Genomic DNA, 20509 nt, shown 5'->3' on the forward strand with positions numbered 1-20509 from the left:
GACACCCCACATAAAAATTGTACTTGGGCAAAAACCTCATAATCAAATGCAGAAAGGCAGAAATAGTGAATACATCCTTTTCAGCCCATAATGCAGTAGAAATCATGTGCAGTAATGGGCTATGGACAGATTGATCTAAAACTAATTCGAAACTAAATAACCTCATTTTAAAGAATGAGTGAAACAAACAACAAATCAAGGAAAGAATTAGTGATATCATCCAAGATTATGAAAATAACAAGAAAATATACAAAACCTTATGGACTCTCTAAAAAAAAAACCTTATGGGATACAGCTGAAGCAGTTATTAGGGGATATATTATATGTCTAAATGTTTACATGAACAAATAGAGAAAGAAGAAACTGATGAACTGAGCTTACAACTAAAAAAGAGAAAGAACAAATTAAAACCTCCCAATTTAATACCAAATTAGAAATTTGAAAAATTATTTATAGAAATTAATAATTCTGGAAGTTAATAAAATCAAAAGCAAGAAAACCATTGAACTAATAAATAAAACCAAGAGTTAGTTTTATGAAAACAATAAATAAACATTTCTTTAATTTAATTAAAGAAAGAAAGAAGAAAACCAAATTGCTAGTATCAAAAATGAAAAATGTGAACTCACCACCCTTTAGGAGGAAATCAAAGTAATAATTCATAATTAATTTGCCCAACTATATTGCCAATAGATTTGATAATCTAAGTGAACTGAATGAATATTTACGTAAACATAAATTTCCAGGTGAAATGAAGAGGAAATTAAATATTTAATAAGCTTATTTCAGAAGAAGAAATTCAACAATCCATCAACAAACTCCCTAGGAAAAAATCTCCAGGACCAAATGGATTCACAAGAGAATTCTATCAAACATTCAAGGAACAATTGGTTCCAATTTTATATAAGCTATTTGGAAAAATAGGTGAAGATGGAACTCTGCCTAAATCATTCTATGACACCAATATGGTGCTGATCCACAAACCAGGAAGAGTCAAAACAGAGAAAGAAAATTATAGACCAATTTCCCTAAGGAATATGGATGCAAAAATCTTAAATTAAATCTTAGCTAAGTGATTACAGCAAGTTATCACTAGGATAAAACAATATAACCAAATAGAATTTATTCCAGGAATGCAAGGTTGGTTCAATATTAGAAAAACTGTCAGTATAATTTGCTATATCAATAACAAAATTAACAGAAATCATATAATTATCTCAATAGATGCTGAAAAAGCTTTGACAAAAATACAACACCAATTCCTACTAAAAACACCAGAGAACATAGGAATAGATTGTTCCATAAAATGATAAGCAGTTATCTCTCTGAAATCATCAGTAAGAATTATATGCAAAGGAAATAAGATAGAAGCATTCCCAATATGATCAGGATAATTGCCACTATGCAATATTGTATTCAAAATGTTAGCTACAGCAATAAGAAAAGAAAAAGAAATTGAACAAATTGAATTAGGAAGGAAGAAACAAAACTCTTACTCTTTGCAGATGATATGATAATATACCTAGAGAATCCTAAAAAATCATCTACAATACTACTGGAAACAAATAACAACTTTAGTGAAATAGCAAGATATAAAGCACACCCACATAAATCCTCAGCATTTCTATCTATTAACAACAAGATATGGCAGCAAGAGTTAGAAAAAGAAATCCCATGAAAAATAACATAAACTACTTGGGAGTCTACTTACCAACACAGACTCAGAAACTCTATGAAAACAGGTATAAAACATTTTTCACACAAATAAAATAAGATCTAAATAACAGGGCTAATATCAACTGCTCATGGATAGACTGAGGTAATATAACAAAAATGACAATTCTTCCATACCAATCAAACTTCCGAAAAATTACTTTAGTGAGCTAGAAAAAAATGTAACTAAATTCATATGCAGAAACAAAAAGTCAAGAATGTTAAGGGAATGGAAAAAAATGCAAAGGAAGGCAGCGTAGTCTTACCAGATCTAAAATTATATTATAAAGCATCAGTCATCAAAACTGTTTGATACTGGTTAAGAAATAGAGTGGTGGATCAGTTGAATTGATTAGGCACAAAAGAGACAGCCAGTAATGATATAGTAATCTACTGTTTGATAAACCCAAATTGCCCAACTTCTGGGATAAGGACTGACTCTTCAATAAAACTAGAAGACAATATGACAGAAACTAAGATTATACCAAAATCTCACACCCTATAGCAAGATAAGATCAAAATGGGTGAAGGATTTAGACATAAAAGACAATATTTTAAGCAAATTAGGAAAACAAGGAATAGTTTACCTGTCAGTTCTATGGAAAGGGGAGTAGTTGTGACCAAGAAAGAGATAGAGAAAATTATAAAAAACCAACAATAATTTTGATTACACTAAATTTAAAAAAAAGCTTTTGCACAAATAAAACTACTCTAACCAAGATTTAAAGAAATGTTCTAAATTGGGAAACAATTTTTACAGCTATTGTTTCTGACAAAGCACTCGTTTCTAAAATATATAGAGAATGGAGTCAACTTTTTAAAAAAGTAAGCAATTCCCCAATTGACAAATGGTCAAAGGATATACAAAGACAATTTTCAGAAGAGGAAATCAAAATTATCTTTTGTCATATGAAAAATTGCTCTAAATCATCCCTGATTAGACAAATGCAAATTAAAACATCTTTGAGGTACCACCTCACACCTCTTGGATTGCCCAATATGACCAGAAAGGATAACGATCAATGTAGGAAGGGATGTGGGAAATCTGGGACAGTAATGAATTGTTAATGGAATTGTGAACTGATCCAACCTTTCTGGAGAGCAATTTGAAATTATGCCCAAAGGGTAAAAAAAAATGTGCATCCCCTCTGATCCAGCACTACCACTCCTGAATCTATATCTTGAAGAGATCATGGAAAAAATGTAAAACTTCCACATGGACAAAAACATTCATTGCAGCTCTGTTTGTATTGACAAAAATATTTGAAATTGAGAGGATGTCCATCACTTCGGGAATGGCTGAACAAATTGTGATATATGTATGTGATGGAGCCTGGAAAAATGTAAATGAATTGATGCTGACTGAGATGAGCAGAACCAAAAGAACATTGTATATTTTAACAAAAACATAGGGTGATGATCAACTGTGATGGACTTGCTCACTCCATTAGTACAATGATTAGGAACAATTTGGGGGGATCTGTGATAAAGAATACCAGCTGCATCCAGAGAAAGAACTATAGAGTTTAAACAAAGGCCAAAGATTATTATTTTCAATTTTTTTTCAGTAAAAAAGCGCTTTATGATCATAGTGGAGCATCCAATAGATATGGGAACAAACCTTTAAAAAGCACAAATTTTTTTATACCCCTGCTTCCCTGTGAAATATGCATTTCCTCTCTGATCCATATGCTGACAATTCCCTCCTTCTGGCCATAGCTGAGAAATATCTTCAATTTTTAAAAAGTTGTCTAATGCATTACATAATTTTACTATCTCTAATATTTCTTTCTTCCTTAATGATATGTTTTTTCTCTCAATACATTCAATTTATATACATATATATGTATATATATATATATATATATATATATATATATATATATATCATGGACACAAATGTAAAAACTATCAGATTGCCTTCTGTTAGGGAGGGAGGAGGGAAGGGAGGGAAGGAGAAAAATTGTAAAATTCAAAACCTTGCAAAAATGATTGGTTGAAACTACTATTATGTAATCGGAAATTATATAATTGGAAAACAAAATATTTATTCAATAAAAATAAAATAAAAAATGTAATTTGTTATATAAATATTTGCTATTATGCTGTCACTTTTACCCTCAAAAGCATTTAAAGGTGAGATGGTGCAGTGAATAGAGTTCTGAGTCTGGACTCAGGAAGACCTGAATTCCAATTTGTACTCAGACCACTAAGGCAAATCAATTAACTTCAAATTTGCAAAAGAATTTCTCTCTTCTGCCCCTCAGAATTATTTTCTCTCAGGTGACATCTTCATTGTGAAGGCTTACCTGACTGAATGGATGAAAAGAAAAAGTTTATTGAGTACTTACTGTGTGCAAAGTACATTATACATACCATTGAACCTTTTTGACCTCAAGGAACTTACATTACAATAGGGGAACACAAGGTGGCCTGAGGAAAATTTTGATTTGGGGGAGTCATGAATGTAGGCTGGATCCACAGGGTGGAAGATTGTTGCAAACTTTCCAGGATTAAGGGCAATGTGAATTTCATTAAAGTGTCTAGGACAAGAGGTAAAAAACTGGGCAAAGGGAGAAATAGGTAATGCATGAGTAGTGGCAGGGAAGATGGTGTGATGGCAGAGGTCAGCTGCTGAATGGAATGTGAAGCATCTTCTGGTTTAGGGTTGGTTAGTTAGAGTCATGGATCATATGAGTACAAACTCATTCATAAATGAAACAAGGCAGAAGTTCCAAATTTGAACCAATGGGAATCATGATTTCTGGAGGATCTCTAGTGTGATTATTGGTCTGGGTAGGATAGAAAGAACAGTAACAGCAATAAAATAGGTGAAAAGATTGATGTGGTAGATAACCATTATCCCCAGTTATTAGTACTTATCATTTTTTTGTACTATAATTAATTGTATAAATGCTGCATTACTATCTCCCTTAGAATGTCAGTCAGATAATACTGTTTATTAAATATCTATTATGTACCTGATATTGTGTTACAAAAAGGCAAAAGACAATTGCTAATCTCAAGGAGTTCACAGCTTTTTTTTCTATTTATGTCTTATAACAGCACAATGCTTTTGTTTTACAATGTAGTTACTTAATTTGCTGGTTTTAATTTAGTAGTGCATTAAAGAAAAGAAAAGTTTAGGGTATAGAAATGGAAGGCACCTTAGATATCTAGTTAGTCTTCTTTATTTTACAAATGGAGAAACTGAGGTTCACAAGGATTAAGTCATTTGGTTAGTTTCAGTGGTGAGATTAGAATTCAGTTTCTTTGGTTCTTTGGTTCCAAATCCAATGAACCCTTGCCACATCATGACTCAAACTGTACCCATAGTAACCAGCAGAAATGATCTAGGCAAGGAATCCAAGAGACAATTGTAGACAGTTTTTGGAAGATATTGATTTACTGTGTTGCTAAAATGAAGAAGGGCAACTGGGTGGTGCAGTGGATAGAGTACCGGACCTGGAGACAGGGAGACCTAAGTTTAAATCCTTCCTAGCTCTGTGTCCCTGGGAAAGACCTTGCTTGACTCAATTCTTTCATCTCTAAAATGAAATGGAAAGAAATGACAATTTACACCAGGATCTTTGCTAAGAAAAACCCCAAAAGGGGTCATGAAAATTCAGACACAACTGAAACTGAATAGCAATAAAGTCAAAGAAGGTAAACAAGGATGATGCATAATAGAGACAATTTTAGCAAAGAACAACCTACATTTCTGGTTGTTGTCATTGTTGTCAATGAGCTAGGGAAGACTGGAAAACATGAGAATTTTTTGTAACTGGAGAAGGGAAGATTTTCTGATTTTTTGACAAGTGAAGAGAATGTTGTTTGAAAATTATAGACTTATGTACTTAATTATATTCTTGGAAAAGAAGACTAGATTGAATCATGAAAGGAATGTCTAGTAAATTCCTAGAGAAGAAAATGATGATGGCGAAAAGCCAACTGGAAGAGAATAAGCATTTATATAGTGAACATTATTTATGTTCCAGACCCTATACTTAAGTGCTTTACGAATGTTTATTAATGATCATCCACAATAACAAGTATTTAATAACACTTATCATGTGGTAGGTACTATGCTAAGTGGTGGGATATAAGGGGAGTCAAAATAGTCTTTCTGTCAAGAAAATCACACTTTAAATGAAGATAGATCATATCGTAATTAATTTAATTTTCTTTCTAAACAGAATTACCTGACTGGCAAATTGAGGAGTACTGTAGATATAATCTATCTAGGTTTCTTACATTTGTTCTATTCATCATCATCATCATCATCATCATCATCATCATCATCATCTCTTTCGCTCGCTCTATCTATCTATCTATCTATCTATCTATCTATCTATCTATCTATCTATCTATCTTTCTGTTTATAGGCAATGGATCAAGTGACTTTCCAGGGTCCAAAGTAAATGTCTGAGACTGGACTTGAACTCAGGTCCTCCTTACTACAGGACTGGTGCTCCATCCACTACACCATCTAGCTGTCCCTTTTAATTATTTTTTAAACTTTTTTTTAACATGATAGTCATTTCCAAATTTAGAAAGAAAACCATTTTTTTATTGTTATGATAAACCCCCAAGAGGGACAATGGGAAGCCTCTCAGACAGTTTCTTGAGACTCTGGTCCAAGGTGGGGTGTGAGATTTACATAGATAGACATCTGTTTCAGTCAGGCTATATTACACATAAAAGTTCATGGAGTTAAGGAAAAAGGGGTTTAAGTTAATTGATTGAGTTATAGGAATGAAAGAAATGGCTTATAAAGAAAAATTTTAGACTTTAACTAGGTTTCCATAGGCTATGGAATTTTTCATTTTCAAAGGTCCCAAGGATGGCATTCTAGGAAGACAGGGAGCAAGGGAATGTTAAGATGAACAAAATTTTGCTCAGTTTGAGAAGACAGTCTTCCAAACTGAAATCAATTTACAAAAAACATGCTTATGTCAGTAAATCTCTGTCCCACACAATATATATCACCCTACGTTATCACAGTTAATCCTTTCATTTCAAGTCGAAGTTGGGCACTTCAGTTAACCCTATTATTATCACCATATAATAATGATGATGATAGAAAATACTTTAATGAAACCTTAATATTAAATACAATTTACATTAATTAATGTTGTTGGTCAATAATTTTTCTTTATGACCCCATTTGAAGTTTTCCTGGCAAAAGCATTTCTGTAGTTTGTCATTTCTTTCTCCTCTCACTTTGCAGATGAAGGAACTGAACAGTTAAGATGGGTTCTTTATCATCTCCTTCATGCCACTCCTTTTTATAGTCATCTACCAAGAGAAAGGTATTTCATCAAGATCATGGTTTTTACCTATATCTGAGTAAAAATATTTTCTAAAATCTCTCATGTTAAAATTTGTAAGTAAGGTAAGGAGAAAATGGAGAAAGATAATAATAGAGAAATTGGATAGATAACAATAGATCAGAATAGGTGGGGATAAGATTAGGTGACTTTGAAACTAGTTAGATCCAGACCCAATTTATGAATAGCCATTAATAACTGAATGTTAACTTTGGTGATGCTATCCAATGGTGTGCCACAAGGAATTGTACATTGAACTGTACTATTTAATATTTTCATAAGGGACTATTAACTAGCAATATGGTCAGACTGTACAGAAGGCTGGCCTCAGAGTTAGGAATTAGAAAATTCAATTTAGCAATTTAGCAAATATTTATTTAAGGCACAATGATTTATTCTGGGCACACAAGGAGAAAGACCTGAATTAAAATCCTGCTTCAGACATTTACTAGATGTGTGACCCTGGGCAAGTCACTTAACTTCAGTTTCCCCCAGCTTCTTCAACTTTAAAATAAGGATAATAATAGCACTTGCTTCTCAGGATTTCTGTGAGCATCAAAGGAGATAAAATTTGTAAAATTCTTTAAACTTATTAAAGTCTTTATGAGTTTTAGACATTAGGGGAGGAATTTTCATTCTGAGCATTCCCTAAACCCAAACAACAACAACAACAACAACAAAAGATACTGGAGTGATTTGCCATTTCCTTCTGCAGCTCATTTTACAAATGAGAAATGGAAGCAAACTGGGTTAAGTGACTTGCCCAGAGTTCTACAGTTAGTACTTTTCAGAAGCTGGATTTGAACTCAAGTTTTTTTCTGACTGTAGACTTGTGTTCTATCCACCTTCTTGTCTGGGGAAAGGCATAGTATCAAGGATTAAGCACCTGACAATTCTGTTTTTTGTGTATTCTTCCCTGATCAGATCAAATGGAGAACATTGTATTCAATTTTGGGCAATCAACCAATCAATAAAGCATTTATTAATTTCTGACTATGTACCAGGCTAAATCTGAGGTTATTAAAGGAAGCAAAAGGCAATCTTTGCCCTCAAAGAGCTTTTAATCAAGGAGACAACATAGAATATATACAAAAGAAATTATATACAGGATAAATAGGAAATAATGAACAGAAGAAAAGTGCTGGACTTATGAGAGTTAGGAAAAGTCTCCAGTAGAAGATGGATTTTTAGTTTGGACTTAAAGGAATCTAAGGAAGCTAATAGGTGGATCTCAGGAGGGGAAGCTGAGGGGAGGCTTGAGGGATAGTCAGTAAAAACTCAAAGAAATGATGGAATGTCTCATTTGTGTAATAACCAGGAGGTCAATGTTATTGAATTGAAGAGTATGTGGAAGGAAGATTTCTTACCAGACAGGAAAAGGGGGCAAGGTTAATGAAAGGTTTTGAAAGATAAGCAGATCATTTTGTATTTGATTCTGGAATCAAGAGAAAGTTATTGGAGTTTATTGAGTAAAGGTCCATGACTGCATTGGAATGATACCAGTGTCAGAGGAGAGAAAGGACATATTTGGGAGAGGTTATAATGATAAAATCTGCAGGACTTGACATCAGAGTGGATATGGGGGTAAAGATAATGAGGAGTCCAGGATGACTCTAAGGAACTGGGAGGGTGATATTATTCTATTATAATAAGGAGGGTAGAAGAGGGAAGGGGGAAAGATAATGAGTTTTGTTATAGATATGATTAGTTTAAGAGGTACTGAATATCAAATTCTAGATATTTGAAAGACAGTTGGAGATGTGAGATTAGAGGTCAGCAGTGATTTTGAGGCAGGATAGATAGATTTATACTCATCAGTATAAAGATGGCAATTAAACCCACTGGAGTTAATAAGCTAGATCACCAAGTGAAGAAGCATAGAGGGAGAAAAGAGGGGGGAGAAACACACACACAGACAGAGAGAGACAGAGACAGAAAGATAGGGACAGAGAGATAGAAATAGGGAGAGAGAGTTAGAGACACACAGAGACATAGAAAGAAAGAGACAGAGAGAGAAAGGATAGAGACAGAGACAGAGAGATTAATAGTGTCAAAGGTTGCAGAGAGGTCAAAGAAATTAAATATTGAGATAGGCCATTGAATTGGTATCAAAGCAATTAGTAACTTGAGAAAGCAGTTTCAAGGGAATGATAAGACTGTAAGCCAGATTTTGAGGGGCACTATTTTTCGCTTAGATTAACCAGGATGGTGAAAGACCTCAAGTTTATGCTATATGAGATAGGATTACCATCTAGTGGACATTTCCTCTCTCCCACATTATAATTAGGTCAGTTTTCCCATGATTACCAACTTTACTTACACTGGCTTGGTCCAGGGACTAGGCTCAAACTGTCTTTGATGATAGTCTCTGACTGTTTTGGCATGATTTCTTAGGAATCTAAGGGTATAAAAAGACTCCAGTGATTTGGAGACCTTTCAGAGTTGGTGAAAGTCCCAAAACCATGCAGATCTATTCACTCTCACCTGTTAACTTGATGGTTTTCATATGGAGATTTAGGGAGCTGAGTCTACCCCAGTTAAATGCTGCAGTACTGTTGAATATTTCTCAGGTGCTATGTCAAAACAAACACCTTTTTGGTAGCTGTAGAATAAACTGCAAATAAAATTATTATTTCATTTGAAAACTGAACCGGAACAAACAGGTTACCATCATAATTTAGGCCCTCCACTAATACCATGTTAGGATTACCTCAAAGAAAGGGAGAAATTTAGCTTGACAAAGAGAGAATCACTATATATTTGAAGGTTTAAAATATGAAAGATGGATTAGAATAATGACACTTGGCCTCAAAGGACAGAATTTTAAGTGATAGGTGGAAATTGTTAGAAGGCAATTTAGGGCTGAGGCAAGGAAACATTTCTTAACTAGCAGAGCTAACTAAAATCAAGATGGATTGCTATAAGAAGTAATAGATAAAAATTTCTTAACCACTGGAAATGTTCCAAAGTGCATGCAATAAGTTTCTTTAAAAACTAGTGCTTTCTTCTGGGCCTTCTCTGAGCAAAGATTAAATGACCACTTTTCAGAAATGTGCTGTGATTTTTTTTCAAAAGTAAATTGGACTAGGGGACCTCAATAGTAAGATCCCTTCTGTTTCTGAGATTCATTTATTCCTTTATTGAGAAAACAGTTAAAAGGATTAAACTAGTGTTTGTATAAATTCATAAATGATAGATCCCTTTAAAATATTCCTTGGCAGCATATCAAAAACAGAATAATGATTTAAAATCTTGCTGCTTGGTTTCTTGATGAGGTTTTGTTGGGGAATGTGAACCAGAAGAACTAAAATGTTGGACACTTCTGGTCGAATATTTGTCAGTCAATCAATAAATTTTTGTTAAGCATCAACACTGCACTAGATTTTGTGTTATGTGGGGGATATAAAAAGAAGCAAAAGTCAGTTCTTATTCTCAAGGTAGAAGACAATGTGCAAAAAACTATGTTCTAGGGGTGGCTGGGTGGCCTAGTGGATAAAGCACCAGCCTTGGAGTCAGGAGTACCTAGGTTCAAATCCGGTCTCAGACATTTAATAATTACCTAGCTGTGTGGCCTTGGGCAAGCCACTTAACCCCATTGCCTTGCAAAAACCTAAAAAAAACCTATGTTCTAACAAACCAGTTGAATAAAGGATGAATCAACAGAGTGAGAGCATTAGAATTAAGAGGAACTGGGATAAACTTTCTGTTTTTATTTGTATTAAGCCATAATCTAAGGCTCAATGAACACTATTGAGGGGAAGACATTTACCTCCCAAAACAATCCATTCTGATTTTAGTTAACTCTACCAGTTAAGAAATGTTTCCTTGCATCTACAAGACTTTAGAAAGTCAAGAGGCAAAGATGAGGAAGGAAAGAACAATATATATGAGGAACAGCTAATGAAAGAATGCACAGTTTCTTGTTTAAAGAATAACAAGGAGGCCAGTGTTCCTCCTGGATGGGTATAAGGTGTAAGAAGCCTGGAAAGTGGGGATAAGTTATGATTGACTTGGAAAGTCAAGCAGATGGTTTCATATATTTTTCCTGTTGGTGATAGGGAGTCATGAGATTTATTGAACATGTGTCGAGTAGGGGTGGGTAGAACATGGCCATGCACATTAGGGAAATGACTTTGATAGTTGAATGGAGGATGACCTAGAATGGGGAGAGCATTATGGATGGTAGACTATCCAGCAGGTAATTTCAGTAGTCTAGAGAGATTTTAAAGTTCTGCATCATGGTAGTGGCAGTGTCAAAGGAGAGAAGGGGACATATTGAAGAGATATTACAAAGGTAAAATATATAGAATTTAGTAGAGTTAACTAAACATGTTGATTTTGGGAGATAGAGAGAATGAAGCATTAAAGATGATTCCTAATTTAGAAGATTTGGAAGGCTTAGAGATGGTGATGCTATTGACAGTAATAGGGAAGCTGACAAGAGGAAGAGGTTTTTGGGGTAAAAGTAATGAATCATTTCAGACATTGCTGAGTTTAATATCTAAATAGAATATCCAGTTCAAGACAGGTGGCTAGAGATGCAAGAATGGAGTTCAACACAGAGGTTAGGTTTAGATAAATATATTTGAGAATCAACTTCGATATAATAATTGAATCAATGGGGATCACTCATTGTAAAATAAGTAAAATAGTTTTGAGGAAGAATAAGGACAGATTCTTATGAGACATTCAAATTTAGCAAAAGAGACTTAGAAGATGTGGTCAGGTAGAGGATGGTGTTTCAAAAACCTAAGGAGAAGAGAGTATCAAGGAGAAAAAAATTGATTGGCAATGTCAAAAGCTGCAAAGTGGTCAAGAAGGAAGAGTGGGAAAAGGTGTTAGATTTCATAATTAAGAGATAAGTAACACTGGAGAGATCAGTTTCAGAAGCATGACTAATCCAAAAATCAGGTTGTAGAGAGAGGGTAATGAGAGGAAATGAAGCAGAAACACCCGTTGTAGTTGATCTTCTCAAGGAACTTATCCACAAAAGGCAATAGTAATATGGGATGGATGAAAGGTTTTTTTTGAGGATGAGGGAGACAGACATGAGCATGTTTTTAGGTAGGAGGGAAGTAGCCAGTATTAAAGTGATTGAAGCAATGTGAGAAAGTGGGAATGGTAGAGGAAGAAATATGCTGAAGAAGACAGGATGGGATGGCATCATTTATACCTGTAGAGAGTTGTTAATCTTGTCAGAAAGAAGGACCATTTCTTTATGTGAATCAGGGGTGGAGGAAATAGTGACAGAAGCTATTTGGGTGATGTGAGATAAGGAGGAGAAAAAAAGAAGTGAATAATCTCACTTTTTTACTGTAAAATGAGACAGGACTTTTGACTGAAAGAGTTGAATGAGAGGGAAATTATAAGAGATTTAAGGAATGATGAAAAGTTTTGAAAGGCATGTGTTAAGAGTGGGATAGGGAGAGGGAGATATGGAAAAATTGTCATGTATTAATAAGGACTCAGTTAAGAGTATATAATATAAATTTATAGTGAACTCAGCATGATTTTGTGATTTTTTTCTGCCTTTGTTCAGCAGTATGTGTAAGAGTGAAAGCAGTAGATAGTAGGAGTAGTCCAAGGTTGAGGCTTGGCAGAGCAAATGGGTGATGATAAAAAGTGAAGGAACTCAAGAGGCGTATACAGTGTAGAGTTGAATTGGTTCACTAAGGGTTCATGATGGGAAAAGGAAGAGAATGTTATTAGATCAGGGGTGATGGACTGGAGGAAAATTGAGAGGTTAAGGAATTGAAGGTCAAGGTAAATTTAAAGAACAGGCTTTGGGATTGCTAGGAGAGGTATAAAGATAAAATATTTTGATTAGATAGAGGAATTTCAGAGTTCATGAACATGAAAGTGATATTTTTATGGGTGATGGTAAGATTAAGGACAGGACCACTTTTTTCATGTGACTGAGGCAGAATGGTGGGGTAACTAATGTGAAATGAGTAATTTGAGGAACAGTGATGTCACAGTCTTTGAGGGAATATCATTATATACAGGGAATTCTCAAAGTAGGAGGGCAAGTGTTGAGGAAGAAAAAAATATAGTCAGGCATTGAAGAAAGAAGAGACATCCTAGAGGTCTGTAGAGAACAGCTATCAGAATTTAGATTGGATGGTGGATATAGATTAAGTGAACTTCAAAGATGGAGAGATAACTGAATGATGATGGCAATGCAAAGCAAGGAGTATTCCAATTCTTGCTCCCTTCCCTTGTCCAGTGATTCAGGAGCAGTTAAGGAAAAGATAGACCCTGCTGGAAAGGGTGGCCAGGGAAGCTGTGTCACCAGAAGGGAACCAGATCTCAGTGAGAGATAGAAGAAAGGGAAAGGAAGAGATTTAAAATGAAAGTAAGTTTGTCACCTAAGAAACAGGTACCTCAGAGAGCATAGAATAGGGGGGTAGGCAACCTCAGGAGATACAATGGAGGTGGGGTAGATAGAGGAAATTGGAGATAAAGGATCAGGTGGTGAGGGAATGGGGAATGAGTTTTGAATGATGAATGAAAAGATTTAGAATCATTGGGATGATGATAGCATGATGAAGAGGGAAATTTGTTAATCATCAAGCTAAAATTTTAGTAGACCTGCAATGTCTATAGGGCTTTGACTTTAGGGTGAAATCATTTCAGGACCATAGACAGTTTTGGTGAAGAAAAAGTACTTGGAACTGAAGTAATGGTATTACTCTTCTTTCCCCAAATATGAGAACAGGTTAGAGACTTGATAGGATCTTGATAGCATAGTATTCCTCCTTGTATATATTACATAACATTTGTCTGTCTCAGTAACCTCACCTATAAAAAAGGCATTATAGTAGCACCTACCTTCCAGTTTTGTTGTGAGGATTCAATAAGATAATATTTATAAAGTAGTGAGAACAGTGACTGAGACATAGTAGACAATAAATGCTTATTCTCTTCCCTGGAAGGTAAGAGTCTGGTGCTTGATGGAAGAGATTTTATTCTTTTCTAGTAGGAAGCTAGAGACCAAGAAGGAAATATGGCAGGGTGGAATGATACTCTCTCTGATAACCACAGAGGCAGGAGACAGAATGATGGAATAATACTACTTTTCTTTCAGGAAACTGGAGATCAGGAAGGAGATGAGTACAGTCTAACAATAGAATCCTTCCCTTCATCACCTTGTATTATTAAGAGTGGGTCTTGTAATATTGGGGGATACCAGGCATATATTACCCCAGATTTCCTGGATTAGTTTGCATTTCTAATTCAAGGGAATCACCCAAAGTTTACCCAAGTCCTTTGAGCCATAAGAATTTCTGCCACATTGACAGAAACAAGAAAATATGGAAGGCAAGAGATGAAGGGTTCATTTATAGTTATGATGAGTTGAAGTAATAGAGAGATATTCCAGGTTTGAAGATGAACTTAAAAGTGATTTGTTCTTATGCAGAGTTGTGAGAGGAAGTTGGCAACCCTCCCGGGGTTAAAAAGTTCCTCTGACATTGACCTGCATTGAAAAATCCCTCCAGGTCACCAAGTACTGGAGGCTTGGCTTTTCAGAGTTGTGAGAAGCCATCATCTGCATGAAATACTTAGATTTATCCTTTATTTAGTAAAATACAATCAACTGAATTTTATATAATTTGCAAGAACAGACTGCGGGTGAAATGTAGTCATTAGCTCTCCTTAAATATACACACACCTTAAAATCTAGTTTCTCTCTCTCTCTCTCTCTCTCTCTCTCTCTCTCTCTCTCTCTCATTCTCCAACTCCATCAAGAAGATTTGGTAATGGAAAAATCCCTTCATCACACTAGCAAAATGACAGAGAATATCTCATGAAAATCTATTTACAGAATTACTTTTCCATTCCTATAACCTTAAAGTAACAGCGCCTTTCCTCTGGTAGGCTTTAGACTTCAATAATTCATTATATCACATGTGTTTCTCTTACTGTGAAACTCTTTTGATTAAGAAAAGCTGACAGCTGCTGGAGAATGAAGTAATCCTCTCCTACTTCTCCCTCCTCCCTTCTTCCACAAACCATGCTTAATATTTCTCCAAGGTCAAGTTCAATTGAAAATAGGACAGAGTGACATCTCCATAGATTTGTACTAATAACTGGGTGTTCTCATCAGAGGCATGTTGGCAGCAGAGGGATTTTAACCTACCAAATGCTTAAGAAAGCAGAATTGACTGCCAAAAAAGGGAGCTCCAAATATCTCAGTGTTCATCACAGATAGATTTCTCTTTCTCTTCAGTTAATAAGTATGAACCTCATGCCAGAATGACCCATCATTACCTTTAAAAGCATGTAATTTCATATGGAGGGAAAAAAAACTATTTTCCTTAGCTTTATTTATAATCCTGATTATAGATTCACTAGTTGTAGGACTTAGAGCTGAAGGAGATGTTGGAGATCACCTAGTTCTCTCCCTTCATTCTGAAGATGAGAAAACTGAGGCTGGGAGGTCAGTGGATAGCTCAAAGTCAAACCGAGGAATGGAGATTTGAACTTTGGGCCTCTGACTCTAAGTTCTGCTGTCATAAAATCAGCCAAGCTATTTAAATTGCATTAAGTTCAGAAACAGCTCTTTCACTAAGATCTTCTAAAGATCAAGTGGCCTTCTATTAACATTTGTCCAAGTTAGGGACCACATCCATTCTACTTAATGATTTCTTCTTCAGGGAATAAAAGAACTTGTCTGGGTCATATGTGTATTCTAAATGCAATAGTTCACATTTGGTGGTTTTTGAGGATGGTTCATGGGTTTTGCTTTAATTTTTTAAAATGTCATCATAAACAGTAAATTAGGGCAGCCAGGTGGAACAGTGATTAGAGTGCTAGTTCTGAGGTCAGGTCTTTCCGAGTTCAAATCAGACCTCAGATACTGATTAGCTGTGTGCCCATGAGAAAATTACTTAACCTTGTTTGCCTCAGTTTCCTTATCTGCAAAATGAGAAGGAATTGGAAAAGCACTCTAATATCTTTTTCAAGAAAATCCCAAATGGAATCATGAATAGTCTAATGTGATGAAAAAATGGATGAACAAAAGCATAAATAATCCTAGAATTAGTATGTTAAATGTATTGTGACCCTGAAAGTCACAACACATTTTTGCTTGTTTTAGAAGAATTCATGGAACAAAAAGCGTTAGGAGTCATTGACTTAAAGTATCAGTATATTTATTCATCTAGTTACAAGTTTCTTGCAGTATATTCTGAAAGAAGACCAGAAAAAAGATAAATTCATGGATGTGGACAGCTATAAAATATTTCTCTGCAATCTTGTAGTTTTGAATCAAATCAAGCTTTACAGAAAACTTAAAACTCACTGTATCATTGACTGAATTAAAGAAATAGACCTAAAGAAAACCAAGATTAACCAAAATCCAGGAGAAAGTAAATGAAGAGAAATCTAATTTGATGACAAAATGTATTCATTATTTAAGGGCAGCTTGGTGGTGTAGTGGACCAAGCACTGACCTTAGTAACAGGAGGAAGGGAGTTCAAATCCAGATACTTGTAATTTACTAGCTGTGTGATCTTAGGCAAGTAACTTAACCCTGATTCCATTTCATCCAGAGTCATCTATGGTTGTCCTGATTCATGTCTGACCACTGAACCCAGATGACTTTGGAAGAGAAAGTGAGGCTGGTGACTTAACACAGCACACCCTCACTCAAATCTAATTCAGGCACTTGTCATGGCATCATCTTCCTGATGTCATGATCTTCTTCAAGAATGAAGGACAAACATCATCATTATCTAGAATTTAACTTACTATGACTGACATAGATCTCATATAAATACAATAGTAAAACTTTTTTTTTCAGAAAAGAAAACTAAGTAATTTCAGAGAGAACCAATATTAATTTTTGGACCATGTCTATATAGTTAAAATGATACTACTTAATTTACCCTACAGATTTATTGCTTTGCCAAACAAATTGTTCAAGAAATACTTAATAGAAAAATACAAAATTATAAAACATTTAAAGCACTAAAAGATCAATATTATTAAGTGAAAAAATACAAAGGGATATAAGTAACGAACAGGAAGAAAGGAGTGTTTTAGATGGTTAATTCTTAGATTATAGTGCTAAGATAATGATTAAAATTGTCTACTACTTAGGGGAAAAAAGATCTATAAACTATACTAGACTTAGCAAGATATAGAAAGAAATTTGTACAGTAGCCTAGTGTCTGAGAAACCCAAAGAAACAAATGATTAGAAAAAATGACTTTTTATTTGACAAGAACTACTAAGAAAGCTGGAAATATATTTGACAAAAAAGTAGATTTATATCATTCTCTTTTACTTTATGCAAATAAATTTCAGCTTGTTAAGCAATGTAAATATAAAAAGTCATAAAAAATTAGAAGAGAGTAGAAAGAAATATCTTTCACAATATAGATAGGGGAAAAATTTGTAAACTGACAAACAACAGAAGCAAATAGAAAAGACAAGATGCCAGAGGTATAACGAGGGATAGAAACAACAGAGTTTTGATAGAGGGTGAAGAAATTTCTAGAATAATGACAGCATTTGCAGTCTTCAGCAAGCAGAAACAATTGACTTGGCATTGTTAACAAGAATAATTAGTTAAAACAGGAAAATTTCAGATGCTGATTGTCCTCTTTCCAACCATTTTGCTATCCATAGCAGAAGTAAACTTTCCCCTGCATGACTATTTGCCTTGCCTCAGTGGCAGACTCATGAGAAACTGACTTGAGTTGTCCTGAGGTCTCCATCCATGTGAGCCAATGTTTAAATAAACAACCAATCAATAGTTGTTTATTAAGAGTGTACGGGGGTGGCTAGGTGGTACAGTGGATAGAACACCAGCCCTGGAGTCAAGAGGACCTGAGTTCAAATTTGACCTCAGACACTTATTACCTAGCTGTGTGACATTGGGCAAGTTACTTAACCCCATTGCCTAGCCAAAAAAAAAAATTGTTCTATGTTTCTGTGTACTAAGCATGGGAAACAAAAACAAAAATAATCCTTATCTCAAAAATTACATTCTGAATGAATGCACATAAATAGTTCTATGCAAAACAAATACAAAATATAGTTAGAGCTATTCCATCATTGAGCAGAATCTTAAGCTCTCTCCTCAGAAGTGTCCCAAATCACTCTTCAGTCATCAGAACTGGCCATTTCTCTATCTCAAGAAAAGTTTCAATTTTCAATAAAATACAAGTTTTTTCCTGACCAAATGAAGCTATTTTTTTGAGAATCAGGAAAAAGTTATGATATCAGGAAGTATTCTTTATAATCCACAGTTGTTAGGTAATTGACAAAAATCTATAAGATTAAGTAATTTCCAAAATATAGTCAAAGATTATGAAAATTTAATTAAATGAAGAAATACAAAATATTAACAATTAACCCAGTCATAACTGTGAATGTGAATGGCATGATCTTATCCATAAAATGGAATGAGATAGCAGAATGGATAAAATGTCAGAATCCAACATCATGTTGTTTAGAAGAAACACTTGAACTAGGAGAACAAGAATAGTTTACCTGTCAGTTCTGTGGAAAAGGAAACAGTTTTTGACCAAGGAAGAGAGATGGAGAACATCATTAAACATAAAGTAGATAATTTTTGATTACATTAAATTAAAAAGCTTTTGCACAGATAAAACCACTGTAACCAAGATCAAAAGAAAAGTAGTAAATTGGGAAACAATTTTTACAACTAGTGTTTCTAACAAAGGAGTCATCTCTAAAATATACAGAGAACTGAGTCATTTTTTTTTAAAAGAAGACAAGCCATTCCCCAATTGACAAATGGTCAAAGGATATGCAAAGGCAATTTACAGATGAGGAAATCAAAGTAATCCATAGTCATATGAAAAATTGCTCTAAATCACTAATTATTAAAGAAATGCAAATGAAAACATCTCTGAGGTACCACCTCACTCTCAGAAAGACCAATATGACCAGAAATGACAATGATCAATATTGGAAGGGATGTGGTAAATCTGGGACACTAGACACTTGCAGTGGCTAGACCAGTGCTAAACATATTGATAATGCTGAACATACAATTTTTTTTATTTTATCAGCTTGATTAATAGATAAAAATGTTTATTCAACTTCAATTTCTGGTGAAATCTGCTCAGGATTAAAGAAGTGTTTATGTCAATAAAACCTTGCATTCCAAGGATCCCAGGACATCCTGCTTTTGTAATAAGACTGTTTTGCTAACCAAGGCACATCATGACCATGAAAACTTTGTTATTACTAGGATCAATTTCCACGAATAGATTATAAATCCCTCCCCTCCAAAAAAAATAATCCAGCTAATGGGCTGAAGGGGAAAGAGGCTGGGGGGGGGGCTGCAATTAGTATCTTTAAAAACCAAGCTTACTGTACATTGGGTGCAGCTACTGTTCTCCTACCACTTGGTATGAGATTGTGAATCTGTCCTTTTCTTGAGAAAAATAAATAAAAACTTTCCTTTGCTCAGTCTCAGTCTCTGAAAATTTTCTTCAGCATATTTTTATTATATACTCCAAACAGGGGTTCATGGGATAGGGAGTGGAAAGTGGGAGGGGTATATTGATGAGTTGTGAGTACCAAAGCTGATACTTTGATGATGGTGATTTTTTTTGGTGGGGGGCAAAGAATATTGTGATTATGATGAGGGTGAATTTAAATCCAAGCAATACAGCCATCAGGAAATGAAAATGAGATTAAAAAACATTAAAGCTTTTCAAGGAAAAGACCTAAGAACAGATAGTTCCACTAAATCTTATTTTATAAAGAGGTCATTTAGCTTTTAAAATAAATCCTAGGATTCTGTGCATCATTATATCAGATGGCTTCACTAAAGTACATGACACAAAAGTTTTTGACAACTTTCTTTGAGGAAGAAGACATAAAAAAGAAATGTTAACAGCAATTGGAGGTTCTTCACATTTCAGACTCAATCCCTTTGTGGGACTCTTATTGCTACTATTACTCGTGGTGGTTGACAGCATGATGCATGAGTACCTCCAGTCAGCAATAAAAGAAGGAAGGAAGATTGTGGATTGTTCAGCTGCTTTATGAAAAATAATGATATGTACAAAAAAGGAAGATGTGGTTGGGGTGCTTGGAGAACCTCGATCAAGAGAACTTTAATTGACAGAAGAGGTTTTTATTTTGTTTTGTTTTTCAATCTTGGTGATTTTTAGTAGAAGAAACAATAGACCCAGTTCAGAACTGGCTTTCTAATACTAGGCAGGCGACATCATTTCCTATGTTTGTCTTTTGTCAGATCATAGATTTAGCATATATTTAGAGGGGGACAAAATTTAAAAGGTAAATTAGACCTCCCTGAGAGCTTAAATGACTTAACCATACTTAGTTTCAGATTATGGATTTGAACTCTGATTCTGTGTGTCTGAATCTAACACTATTTCATCTCAACTTTCCTTCCTCTATCCTGCTCCTCCTCCTCCTCCATGTCCTTCAGAGACTCTTTTTCTTCTCCTCATATA

This window comes from Macrotis lagotis, chromosome 5, assembly GCF_037893015.1.
Source record: "Macrotis lagotis isolate mMagLag1 chromosome 5, bilby.v1.9.chrom.fasta, whole genome shotgun sequence".
Taxonomy (NCBI): domain Eukaryota; kingdom Metazoa; phylum Chordata; class Mammalia; order Peramelemorphia; family Peramelidae; genus Macrotis; species Macrotis lagotis.